This window comes from Petaurus breviceps, unplaced genomic scaffold (genome assembly GCF_028583685.1).
Source record: "Petaurus breviceps papuanus isolate PSGF00001 unplaced genomic scaffold, PetGlider_PUasm1.0 77, whole genome shotgun sequence".
Taxonomy (NCBI): domain Eukaryota; kingdom Metazoa; phylum Chordata; class Mammalia; order Diprotodontia; family Petauridae; genus Petaurus; species Petaurus breviceps.
In genome coordinates, this window is record NW_027186492.1 from 4,226,838 (window position 1) to 4,241,424 (window position 14,587).

Genomic DNA, 14,587 nt, shown 5'->3' on the forward strand with positions numbered 1-14,587 from the left:
GTGAAACGCACGCTGTGCTCCGAGCTGCATCCAATCAGAGCTGCAGCAGTGAGCGAGTCATCTTGTTCTTCCCCAGTGATTTGCTTATTGAATAAAGGTACATTTTTTTGTTCACATTTACCTGTTTATTAAAATTGCTGTCAATGTTCATTAAAATAAGCCCTTCCCTGAAAATAAGCCCTCTGGTGTTTTTCTGTCCAAAAAATGAATAAGACAGTGTCTTATTATCAGGGAAACACGGTATATAATTCTTTCTGTTATATTATTGAGCATGAAAAGGGATGGGTGAGAGGAAGGTTGGGGAAATAGGGCAGCTCCTATCAGTCAATCTGCCTACGTAGAGTCAAGGTGTGTGAATCCAAGGTAAGATGACTGTGGGCATTCAAAGTATGTTAGAAGCACCTTAGGTAAATTCAAAACTTTCCAGAGTCTGGGTATAATCTGATCCTACCCTCAATGGGACCCCACATCCTTCTATTTTTCCCCAGAAACAAAACAGAACCAGATCTTCAAAATCCTACAAGGCAAGTCCTCAGGCTCACAGAGATGAGAGTCCCAGACAAATGTATATGTAATATGTAAAATAGCTACATTTTCAGATGTGAGTTTATCCTTCAGCATTTCTAGTACCCTCTTTCTTCTTCTTTTTAAAGCCCCATCTACCCAGATACCAGGGGGGAAACAATCAACCCATAGCTACAAGATGTCCCAAAGATTTTAGAATAGCTTTAGGCTTTAACAGACTTTGAAACTGCATCAAGACTTTTGTTACACTGCATTTTATCTATACCTACATATATTCAGGTTGTCATGCTCACATGGACCTGAGACTACTGAGTTCAAATCCAGCACCAGACACTAACTAGCTGTGTGACACTATGCAAATCACTTTCCTTCTGTCTATATCAGTTTCCTTATTTGTAAAATACGGATAATAATAGCACCTACCTCCCAAGGCTGTTGTGAGGATCAAGTAAGAGAATAGTAAAGCATTTTGGAAAGCTATTATTATTTAGCTTTTTGTCTTTGTATTCCCAAAGATTAGCACAGTACTTGGTACATATTAAGTGATTCATAAATGATTAATTGATTGGAACACATCTGGTCTTAGTCACACCATTCCCCAGGAGTATTTGCATTTTAAGTTTTTGTTTTTTTGGAGGGGGGAAAGCAAGGAATTGGGGTTAAGTGACTTGCCCAAGGTCACACAGCTAGCAAGGGTGTGAAGTGTCTGAGACCAGATTTGAGCTCAGGTCCTCCTGACTCCAGAGCCAGTGCCCTATTCATTGTGCCATCTAGCTGCCCATGCCGTTAAAGTCTTAACTAAAATTGTGAAATGAAATCAAGCCAATAATTATTTTTTTTGATGTTATTGTTCAGTCATTTTTCAATCGTGTCTGACTCTTCAAAGAGACTCTTCAAACCCTATTTGGGGTTTTCTTGGCAAGGATACTGAAGTAGTTTTCCATTCCTTCTCCAATTTATTTTACAAATGAGAAAACTGAGGCAAACAGGGTTTGCTTAGTGTCACAGCAAGTAAAGTGTTTATTAAGTATCTACTATGTGCCAGAAACTATATTAAGCACTGATGATATAAAGAAAGGCAAAAGACATTCCTTCTTCTCAGGACCTAAAACAATTCCAAAAGACTCATGATGGAAAATGCCATCAAAATCCAGAAAAAGAAATATGAAGTCTGAATATAGATCGAAGCAGACTATTTTCTTTTTTTTTGTTTTGTTTCGTTTTATGTTTTTCTTTCTCATGGTTACTCCCATTCGTTCTTGTTCTTTTATATAAAATGACTAATGTGAAAATATGTTTAATAGGAATGTATATGTAGAGCCTATATCAGATTGCATGCTGGGAGGGAGAAAATTTAAAACTTAGGAAATGAATGTTAAAAATTAAAAATAAATAAACTAAAAAAAGAACAATTTTTGTTTTCAAGGAACTCAGGGGAGAGAGCGTGCAAATAGTTATGTACAAACAGGCTACATACAGAATAAATTAGAGATAGGCAACAGAGAAAAGGCACTAACATCAAGGTCCATTGGAAAAAGCTTCTTGTAGTAGGTAGCCTTGATGGAAGCTGGGGAAATCAGAAAGTGGAGATGAGTTAGTAGGACTTTTGGGCATGAGAGACATCAGTGAAAATACACAGTCAGAACGTGGGGGTTTGGGAGAGAAAAATATCAAGAAGGTTAATACCACTGAATCATAAAATACATTAAAGGGAATAAAGTATAGGAATACCAGAAAGTTAGAAACTAGACACCTTATAAATGACTTTGAAAGTCTAAAAGGAGATTTTACAATTGATCCTGGAGGTAATAGGGAACATTGGAGTTTAATGAATTAGAGTAAAATTTAAGCTTTAATTGTTGTTATTGTTTGTGCTTCATTTTTTCTTCTTTTGAGGGGGAGAGGCAAGGCAATTGGGGCTAACTGACTTGCCCAAGGTCACACAGCTAGTTAAGTGTCTAGTGTCTGAGACTGTATTTGAACTCAGGTCCTAACTTCAGAGCCTATGCCCTATTCACTTTGTCATCTAGCTGCCCCTTGTCCTTCATTTTTGAAGAAGACCAATGACATCACAATGTTAGGGTCAGGGTACAGAAAATGGTGGATGATGGGTGATGTCTTGACTTTTGAATGAATTGGATTTAAATGAGGCAAAGTCCGGTGGCAAGTCAGGACAACTGGTAATGGCCCAATTTGCAGTGAATGACCTTGGCTTCTTCAAAGTCTAACCAAGCCCTAAGCTCACCACAGCAGCTACTTCAGCCTCCTTCATGGAACAAATTGTTATCATCCACCCATACTTCTGGGGAATGTCTTCATATGCTTGGGGTCGACATCTCCTTAACTCACTGACAGGTTTGGGGTCAGTTACACTCAACCTGGTTTAACTCATCTGCTGAGATGGTTTTACCAGGGTGGCATGCTACAGCTTCTCGGAGTCACAGGCGAGAGCTGGGTGACAGGTAGACACCAAAGGTGGGTGAGCAGCCCTGAAAAAAGTACTCAAGGAGTATTAGCGCCTCTGATATAAGATTTAGTAAGATCAGTTTGATAGCTGAGGGGGGGACGGAGTGCAGTGGGGAAAGACAATAACCAGTAGGTTATTGCAATAGTCCAGATGTGAGGTGATGAGGGCTTGAGTCAGAGTGGTGGCAGCATCAGAGGAAAGAAGGGAAAGAATACAAGAGACGCTATAAAGGTAGAATAGACCAGACTTGGAACCAAATTGGATAAGTGGAATAAAAGTGAGTAAAGAGGAGCAGCTAGGTGGCAAAGTGAATAGAGCACTGGCCGTGGAGTCAGGAGAATCTGAGTTCAAATTTGGCCTCAGACACTTGACATACTAGCTGTGTGAACTTGGGCAAGTCACTTAACCCCAATTGTCTTGCCCTATCCTCTCAAAAAAAAGAGTGAGGAGCCAAGGATGGTGCCTGAGTTGTACCCCCCGGGACTAGGAGGATGATGTGACAGTAATAAGAAAGTTGGGAAATGGAGAAGATTTGGGGTTCAGTTCTCAGGCAAGTTAAAGACATCTAATTCAACATGTCCGATAGGTACTCTGGAGATCTGAAACTAAAGAAGAAAGGTTAGAGTTGGATAAGAAGATCTGAGAATCATCTTTCAGAGAGATGATCATTGGATCGACAAGAACAGATAAGTTCACCAAACAAAATAGTATAGATGGAGAAGAGAATGAAAAGTCTGACCTCTGGTTTCTCAGTTTCATCAACGAGCAGGGGAAGGTTTCAGACTCTAAAATCACAGAATGGGTGCCTGCTGACTTTGGCTAGTCTTACCAAAGACTAGGTTTAATTGTTGTTTGGTCATTTTTCAGTTGTGTTCAACTCTTTGTGACCCCATCTGGGGCTTTCTTATCAAAGATACTGGAATGGTTTGCTATGATCTTCTCCAGATCATTTTACAGATGATGAAACTGAGGCAAACAGGATTAAATGACTTAGATTTGAACTCAGGAAGATCAGTCTTCCTGACTCAAGGCCTGGCACTCTATACACTGTACCACCTAGCTGCCTTATGAGCAAAGGTTGCATTATGAGGACCTATTCAACCAAATAGGGAAGTTCTTAATCATTACCCCTTAGTCCTGGGTAGAAAGGACAAGATAAATGTGGACTGAGGCTAACCTAAATCTTAATGGGGAACACACTCTGTCTTGGCCTCTCAGGAGTCCAGGATAGAGTGCGGTTCTCCACAGACCTGGCAGCTGAAGGGTAGACATTAACACTGAGAGCATTAAACAGATGCCCTCGTACCTGCTGAAAGCTTGCTATTAGAAAACCAGCAAGCCCTGCTATCCTGAAATGTTGGTTTCTATGTCCAGCTTTTTCCCTGTTCCTTTCAGAGCCCTATATTATCTGTTTCATTCTGAGACAAAAAAACCCCAGCAGAGCAGTAGATGGAGAAAAGAGCAGAAACTAGGGTGGGACACCAGGTCCTTTATCCCAGAGCCCCTCTTCAGAGGGAGCCAAGGTTAGAGGGCATTGACAGCTCTTGCAGTCCTTCAGCATGTAGAAACAGTGGAGCTTAGCAGCTAATTAGTAAAATTAGCTAAAATAGGAAGTCTTACTTTTTCATAAGCATAGTGGACTGATATGTGGACTGATGCAAAGTGAAGGAGAAAGAAGAAAATAATGTACACAATTACTGCATCAGTGTAAATGGAAACAGTGATGACAACAAAACTCAAAACCAAATTTCGTAATTATAATGGCCAAACTTGGACCCAAAGAAGAGATAAGAAAGTGTAACTCCTTCCCTTCTTTCTAGAGATGGGGACTATAGGTGTGGAATAGTGTGTACACTGTCAGACTCATCATTTTTACTGATTTTTCTTTCCTTTTTTTTCTTTTTGGAGGGTGGAAGGCTGGGCAATTGGGGCTAAGTGACTTGCCCAGGGTCACACAGCTAGTAAGTGTTTGAATTTAGGTCCTCCTGACTCCAGGGCCAGTGCTATAGTCACTTCGCCACCTAGCCACCCCCCTTTTTTTTTAATAGAAGAGTTTGGGCTGATTCTCTGGGGAGGGAGAAGAGAGGACTATATTAGGAAATACAGATGATGCATAAAACCAGATATCAAGAACATTTTTAGAAATAAAACATGAAGCAATCCACCTTGCTCTGTCCCCTTCCATATGATGTCTCCAGTGTCCCAGGGCCTCAATTCTCCCCTTCCCCTATGGGACAGTATTCTCCCTGACCCTCAACTAAAGTTCCATATGACTTGATTCAGTAGCTGTTTGGGGTAGTTGTCCCAGGTACAGAATTTCCTAGTAATACCAGTGGCAGAGTCAGGACCCCTTGAATTAGAAAGGAGAGACACAGAGGTGCCTAGCACAGTCCAGCATGGTCTCTGAGTTTGGTTCTAAGCTTCGTTAGGGATTGTTCCTGCCCCTGCCCACTCACACAGCCCTCCATGGCACCTCCATGTTCCCATGGGATTGTTCAGGTCTGGCTCTGGACAATGTTCTAAGGATAGGAACTCCTAGGACAGCTGCTGTTGCTACTGCATATGGCCAAATACATTTCCTGTTGATTTGATTAGACTCCTTCCAAGCAATGAATTTCTGAAGATGAGGGAGTTTTTATAGGCACATATTATACAAGCAACCTCCCCCAGTCACGTACATATAAATTTTCTCCCTACCCATCCACAAAACCTAACAGAATTATTTCATACATAATATCCACAAAAATAGTCATTCTCCTTACACTCATACCCTCCTCACAAGGGTAATATATATATCCTCTCACATATAGGTATATATATATATATATATATCACATATAGGTAATATATATATCCTGTCACATATTTCTGGAGGTGAGAATTATGGGTGTGGAACAGTGTGTACACTGTCAGACTCATCATTTTTTCGGATTTTTTTTTCCTTTTTTTTTTTTTTCCTTTGTGGAGGGTGGAAGGTTGGGCAATTGGGGCTAAGCGACTTGCCCAGGGTCACACAGCTAGTAAGTGTTTGAACTTAGTTCCTCCTGACTCCAGGGCCAGTGCTCTAGTCACTTCACTACCTAGCCGCCCCCCTTTTTTTTTAATAGAAGAATTTGGGCTGATCATCATTTTTATGATCCTATGACCTAGCAGGGACCTTAGAGTTTAATAATAATAGCTGACATTAGATAGTATGACAGACCTAAAATGTATCTATGATCTCGTTAATTTGGATGCCAATGGAATTTGTGAAAAAAATTGAAAATAATGAAATTAAAATGACAATAAAAAAAGAAACAGAGCTATGCCTGCCTATCCTGCTAGACTCTTGTCCACATTCTCTCATATAATATCTATAGCCAGTAAATGTTTTCATTTTCTGTAGAATTTCTTCTGGAATTCTTGAGTATACCAAGGGAACATTCTGGAAGTCTCTGTCATCCCTCCCTCTCAACATGTGACTTAAAGAAGATCACTTAAGAAAAAATAATTCTTGGGGCAGCTAGGTGGTGCAGTGAATAGAGCACTGGCCCTGGAGTCAGGAGGACCTGGGTTCAAGTCTGGTCTCAGTCACGTAACACAAAAAAAAAACTAGCCGTGTGACCTTGGGCAAGTCACTTAACTCCAACTGCCCTCCAAAAAGCAATAATAACAATAATTCTTTCTCTACTAGGCCTATACTCTAAGGAGGCCATTGATAAGAAGAAAGTCCCCCATTTACATAAAAAATATTTATAGTAGCACTTTTTTGTGATAATAAAGAAATGAAAGCAAAGTTGATATCCACCAATTAGGGAATGAGGAAACAAATTGTGGTACATGAATGTAATGTAATGCTATTGTGCTATAAAAAATAATGTGTGAGATGAACACAGAAAAACATGAAAAGATTTACATGAATGGATGCAGACTGAAGTGAGCAGAACAAAGAAAACAACATATACAATCACTATAACCATGTAAACCCAAAGAACAAACAAAAAAAAAATCAAAACAATGTTATACAAATAAAGTCAGATCTAAATAATTGGAAAAATTTTAGTTGCTCGTGGATAAACTGAGCTAATATAATGAAAATGAAAATTCTACCTAAGTTAATTTACATATTCAGTACCATACCAATCAAACTACCAAAATATTTTATAGAGCTAGAAAAAATAATAACAAAATTCATCTGGAAGAACAAAAGATCCAGATTATCAAGGAAATTAATGAAAAGAAAAGCAAGGGAAGGTGGCCTTGCTGTCCCATATCTAAAGCAGCAATCATCAAAATTACTTGGTACTGGCTAAGACATAGAATAATGGAATAGTGGAATAGGCTAGGTACACAAGACACAGTAGTCAATTCCTATAATAATCTACTGTTTGATAAACCCAAAGAGTCCAGCTTCTGGGATAAGAACTCATTATTTGACAAAAACTGCTGGGAAAACTGGAAAATAGCATGGCAGAAACTGGGTACAGACCAACATATTATACCCTATAACAAGATAAGGTCAAAATGAGTACTCAATTTTGTCTTTTTTTTTTCTTTATGGAGGGGAAAGACAGGGCAATTGGGATTAAGTGACTTGCCCAAAGTCACACAGCTAGTAAGTGTTAAGTGTCTGAGGTAAAATTTGAACTCAGGTCCTCCTGATTCCAGGGCTGGTGCTCTATTCACTGCACCACCTAATTGCCCCATGAGTCCTCAATTTTGACATAAAGGGTGATACTATAAACAAATTAAGAGAAGAAGGAATAGTTTACCTGTCAGATCTATGGAGAACAGAAGAATTTATGACCAAACAAGAGATAGAGAATATTATGAAATGCAAAATGGATAATTTTGATCACATTAAATTAAAGAGGGTTTGCATAAACAAACAAAACCAATGCAACTAAAATTAGAAGAGAAGCAAAAAGTTAGGAAACAATTTTTACAGCCAGTGTCTCCAATAAAGGCCTTATTTCTAAAACATATAGAGAACTGAGTCAAATTTATAAGAATATAAGTCATTTCCCAATTGATGAATAGTTAAGAGATATGAACATGCAATTTTCAGATAAAGAAATTAAAGCTATCTTTAGTCATATGAAAAAAATGCTCTAAATCACTCTTGATTAGAGAAATGCAAATCAAAACAACTCTTAGGTACCACATCACATCTATCAGATTGGCTAACATGACAAAACAGGAAAATGATAAATGTTGGAAAAGATGTAGGAAAATTGGAACACTAATGCATTGTTGGTGGATTTGTGAATTGATCCAACCATTCTGGAGAACAACTTGGAACTAATGCACTAAAGGCTATAAAATTATGCATACCCTTTGATCCAGTGATACCACTACTAGGTCTGAAATCCCAGAGAGATCATCTAAAAGGGAAAAGGACCCACATGCACAAGAATGTTTATAGAAGCTCTTTTTGTAGTGTCAGAGAATTGGAAATCGAGGGGATGCCCATCAACTGGGGAATGGCTGAACAAGTTGTGTATATGAAAATAATGGAATACTATTGTGCTATAAGAAATGATGAGCATAAACAAAAAGAAAGAAAAAAAAATAAGTGATGAGCAGGCAGATTTCAGAAAAACCTGAAAGACTTACGTGAACTGATGCTAAGTGAAGTGAGCAGAACCAGGAGAACATTGTATACAGTAACAGCAACATTGTACAATGACCAACTTTGACAGACTTAGCTTTTCTCAGCAATACAGTGCAATGCAAGAATCTAAGATAATTCCAAAAGAGTCATGATGGAAAATGCTATTCATGTCCAGAGAAAGAACTATGGAGTCTGAATGTATACTATTTTCTCTTTCTTGTTGTTTTGTTTTTTCTTTCTCATGGTTTTTCTCTTTTGTTCTGATTCTTCTTTCACAACATGACAATGTAGAAATACACTTAAAATGATTGTATATGTATATCCTATATCAGATTGCATGCCATCTTGAAGAGGGGAGAGAGGAGGGAGGGGGAAAATTTAGAATTCACAATCTTATAAATGTGAATGTTGAAAACTAAAAATAAATAGATAAATAAAAGCAAATGTTATAAAATGAGAAAGAACAAAGTATGGCTGGATAGTAGAAATATAAGACACCTCTGCCATATTCTTTTGCACAGTGGAACTAATCCATAAGTGTAGTACATTGCATATATTCAGACTTTTTATTTATTATTTACTCTGATTTTTTTACTTGTTCTTTTTTCTTTTTTTTTTTTAAAGCAATTGGGGTTAAGTAACTTGCTCAAGGTTACACGGCCAGTTATTTCTGGGTGTGGTGCTGAGTATCTGAGCCCAGATTTGATCCCCAGGTCGTCCCGACACTGGAGCCGGTGCTCTTACTCGCTGTGCTACCTGGCCACCCCTCTTTTTTGTCTTTTAAAAATGTATTATTTGAAGGGGTAGTTAGGTGATGCAGTGGATAGAGCAGCAGCACTGGAGTCAGGAGGAAATAAGTCCAAATCCAGCCTCAGACATTTAACACTAGCTGTGTGATCCTGGGCAATTCACTTAATTAATCCTGATTTTTAAAATTTTTTTGTACGTATTATAAAAAAATAAAAGTTATTTGTTATATAGGATGATTCTCTGGGAGAGAAAGGAGGAAAGACTAGCAGAAATTATAGTGTTGCCAAAAAAAAGACAATAAAATTTATTTAAAATAATTTTTTCCTCTTTCCCTCATCCTGCCATTATTTCTTCCCACAAGACTCAGAATCAAGAGGTTCCTTGAATAGAAACAGAAGCAAACTCATTCCATTCCTCAGCAGATTTCCATGAAAACTGGAGAAAAGATCAGATATAACTCAAAGAGGAGATATTGAAGAAAGACCAAGAGGGGATTATAAAGAATGCCCATGAGGTATGTTTTTATTCTGTATCAAATCCAAGCACCTTATCTTGTCAGAAAGAAGATGCCACTACCCTCTCATTTTGGAAGCTGTCTGCTAAAGTGCACACATTAAATACAACAATAAAAATGTTATTGAAGACTAATCCTATCTTTTTTTTAAAAAAGAGTTGATTCCTACTATTGTGCTATAAGAAATGAGAAGCAAATGGACTACAGGATAACCTGGAGTGACATATATAAACTGATGCTAAGTGAGGGGAGCAGAACCAGGAAAACATTGTACATAATTACAGACACATTGTATCTGTGATGATTAACTTTGATAGACTGGGCCCATCTCAGCAATGCAAAATAAGACAACTCCAAAGGACTTATGATGGAAAAGGCTATCCACATTCAGAGAAAGATTTGAGGAGTCTGAATGCAGATTCAAGCAAACTATTTGCTCTCTTTCTTTTTTTTTTTGTTTTATTTTGTTTCCTCTTTCTCATTGTTCATTCTGTTGGTTATAATCCTTCTTTACAACTTGACTGATGTTTAATGTGAAGTAGAACCTATATTGAATTGCATGCCACCATGGTGGGGGCAGGGTGAAAGAGAGGGAGGGGGAGAAAATTTGGAACTTAAAAGCTTGTGGAACATTGTAAACTAAAAGTAAATTAATAAATTAATTGAATTTTTTTTTAAAAAAAAAGTTGATTCTTTCAGTAATAAATATGTACATATATTTAAAAAATAATTATTTTTCCTTTGTTTCTAATTTCTCTTTTCTTTCCTCCTCCTCCTTCTTCTGACTCAGGCTTTGTTATTACAACCCCCTTCTCCAGTCTCTGAACACTGGCAGGTTTGTTTGAGAGCTCATGGTTCTAGGGATAGCTCTGAGATATTAGAGTTGCTTAATACTTTTGCTCACATGTTCCAATATAGTGTGCTCCCCTCAAAACAAACCATCAATTTGTATCTCCACAATATCATTTCATCAATTGACATCAATTAATTTTTACAAAATTATATTTATTTACTGAGAAGTTACTAGGAATGCCCTTTCCTCTATTGTTTTGATTCCTGGAGACAGTAGAGTTAAACAAAACATTCCACCACCACCAAGTCCATTTATGGATGTGGCATAGAAGACAATGGACTACTTGGTTTCCTTACTTGCAGGATGTGTTGACTTGGCTACTGGCTCAAGTAGGTCACTCCTTGAGACTGATTCCTCACTAGACTGGCTACTGTGTGTGAGGGGAACTTTGATGGCCCTTTCTTTTGATTTTTCGAAGGTTGCAAGGTAATAAATAACCTGGTCTATTCTGTCCCTGATATTTTTTCACTCAAGATCAAGATAGAATAAACACAACAGAAACAGAGGCACCAAGTGCTCATGGCCACATGGCAGTCAGGTGGGGAAAAAAGGAAGCTAGTGGCAGTAGGCAGGCTAACATTGCTTCTATGGCTGTTGTCTCTCTCCATGCTAGGAAACATATGGCAGTTCTTGCCTGCCTCACCACAAGGGAAGAGCAAGAGAATTTATCATTCTAACCTTTAGTATACACACTCATTGATTGCTCAACAATCACTTAAAAGGCTTGTCATAACTGTTCACTAAAAACTTACAGGAAACAGGGAATATTTGTGCTGTCTCTGAACCAGGGAGGAAGAAGGACCCTTCATCATGCCTTTCTGGGAGCAGGCTTACCAAACCTCCATGAGGAGAGAAATAATTACAGGTATGGATTAGCCAGTGAAAAGGCACAGAGTGTCTTGTGATAACAGCAATGAGTCCAGTGTCACTGGATGGCAGACTAAGATTGTATATGCTATGCTTTAAGGCAGGTAGGGTGGGGGATGGGAGTGGAACAGGTCTCTGAGACCCTCTCAGGGAGTCTTTAAAATAAAAAATATTTTCATAATACTAAGATGTTATTTGTCTGTTAAACTACTCCTCCTTTTCCCAATTACCTATCTATGTGAGGTTCAATTTTCTTCATATGCTTTAACTAAAACATATCTCAAGAGACTGAATGTAGAAGCAGATATGAGAATCCAACTGTCTTCTAAGAAGCTACATATTAAAGAAATTTGCAAAAAAATATGTGAAACAATGCTTCTTCTCAATAAATTCTATTTAAAAATAGTTATTTTTCATAAAATATATTCTTTATGTCAAAATGTAATGGGCTTATTATTATTTTTTAAATGAATTAATAATAATAGAGTTCCACATGCATGTTCATTTCTCTTGTAATAAGTTCAGTTACAATATATGTCTAATGGACTTGTTAACAATACATATTTTTTAAAATTATCAGTTTTAATTTATAATATGATAAATATAGATAGATATAACCCACGTAAACAAAAGCTCTTTGGGGATCTCAGTAATTTTTAAGAGTGTAAAGGAATCTTGAGACCAAAATGTTTGAGAATCACTGCTCTAAGGACTGGATCTCATTGACCAGCCCCTCCATTTTTTCTTTCCTTTCTTCCTTCCTTCCTTCCTTCCTTCCTTCCTTCCTTCCTTCCTTCCTTCTTTCCTCCCTTCCCTCCTTCTCTCTCTCCCAAGAATAACAGCACCCCTTAGGTCACTGGCACTGCTTCCACCCTTACCCCTGCTTTCATTAATAGAGAATTAACTCTTACAGAGACCCAATCCAACAACTTCCTCTGAAGGTGCTTTCCCCTAATACTAGTACGTAAACACACTATATGAATTGTCTTCTTCTGTTTTAAGGTAAGATCCTTGAAAGCAGGGACTCTCTTAATTTTCTAGCTCTAGCCGCACAGGGCTTGGCACATAGTAAATACTTCATACTTACTTATTCATTCATTCCTTTGATCCTCACTACAACTCTGTGAGTCACATGCTAGTGTGCTCATTTTAAAAATGAAGAGATTGGGACTCTGAGAGTTTAAGTGACTTCCCTAAGGTAAAGAAAACTAGTCAAGCAAAAGGCAATATATGAACCCAAGTTTTCATGATTCCAAGTCCAGTCCACTATCTACTCCCCACACTGCCACTACTACTTCTCAAAGGGGAATGAGTATCCCACTATATTCCGGCTCAGACAGATCACATTTAGAGTAAAAGATTTAGTAATAGATTTAGCAATAATGTTGACAAGTTGGAATGTTTCCAGAGGAGAGTGACCAGGATGGTGGGAGACTAGAGAGTATACCATACAAGTATTACATTTTATGCTGAAACAAGAAAGGGACACTTTCACACAAATCTGGTTATACCATTCCTTTACTCAAAACCATTTAATGTTTTCCTATTACCTACTGTGTAAGGTAGGTACACCTTTTTCACTGGTGTTTATCATGTTATCACTCCCCAATATAAACTAATACCTAGGGTCTATAGGAATGAGAGAGAAATTCCTGGGAAAGGGTGCTAGGACACAAGAGGGAGGGAATCCCACATAGAAATATGAGGCTACTTGATAAATCTGGGCTGAGCTGGATAATTGGAGCTCAAGGTCTTCTCACTGGAGAAACTGAAAACTGATTCAGTACCCAAGATGGGATGGGTTTCCTGATGGCATGAGGGAGAGAAGGTGGAGAACAGAAGGTCAAGATGAGACCCAACATATCCTGATTTACAGAATGGTTATGTGCCTCAGGTTGTTGGCACTGTCTTCAGCTTTAGGGCTTTATATGGGGAAAGGTGGAGAAGCAATGAATGGTACCTTTTAGGCAGTATAATAAGACCATATTTTTGAGGGTTGTGGCATGGGGTTGGACACCATTCCCATAGGTGACAGCAAATCAGGTGGAGTTAGGGAAAGGGGACTTGTTAATATCTGAATAGATCTATGAATGGATGAAATGAATAGATTGTGCACACACATACATAATTTATTTTGAGATTAAGTTAATCTTAAAACCCTGGAATATGCGCTTCCCTCCCTATCATTGGTAAATCCTTACTGGAACCTTGTTTGTGTATTTCCAGTGCTTAGCTCTATGCCCCTCACATAGTAAGCATTTAATAAATGCTTGTTGACTTTGATCTTGGTTTAAGGTGGAAATCAGATCCCCCTACTGGGTGGTGGTGGTGGTGGTAGTGGTGAGAGTGTACAGATAGTTTGAAAAGTAAGCAGGATGGAATTTTGCCACTGCTATGAACATAGTTTCTAACCTCTAGCCCTCCTTTCACTCTTCCTCCTTGCCTCTTCCCCTCAGACCCTGTTCTTGTGATCCTGACTCAGCCCTCAGGTTGGAGGCTATAGTTCCTGGGAAGAAGTAGGTCTTTTCCTTTAGGACAAGGCTCTGGAAGCGATCCATAGTACACAAGAAAGTTGGCAAGATTCATTCAGCCAGCTGGAGACTGCAGACCCTCCTTGCCAATTATTTCTGAGTTCCTTGGCCTCCCCTGGGGCCACCACCTGGGGGCGCCCACAGCAGGCATCTGGGACTGCTGCTCTCCCTGCTGTTGTTATTAGCGTAATTAATACACAAGCACTGATGGGGCCAAGTAGGGGAAATGACAGCAGGCCTCTGCTGCTCACAAAGAGATTCCCTAAAAGAGATGGGAGCAGGGAGGGCTGACTGGGATGCTGAGAGGGATAGGGGCTTAATTGATTTCTTGAAGAAAGAAACCTGGGAAGGTGAGGGATAGGTTGGAGGAAAGTTTTAGAGGCAAAGAGAAGGACAGAGGAAGAGAAAAAAGAGGAAAAGGTCTGAGTTTGAGGAGCTAGCTTTGCATCTGTGTAACAGGATGTCTGTGGGCATAGCCACCCCCATG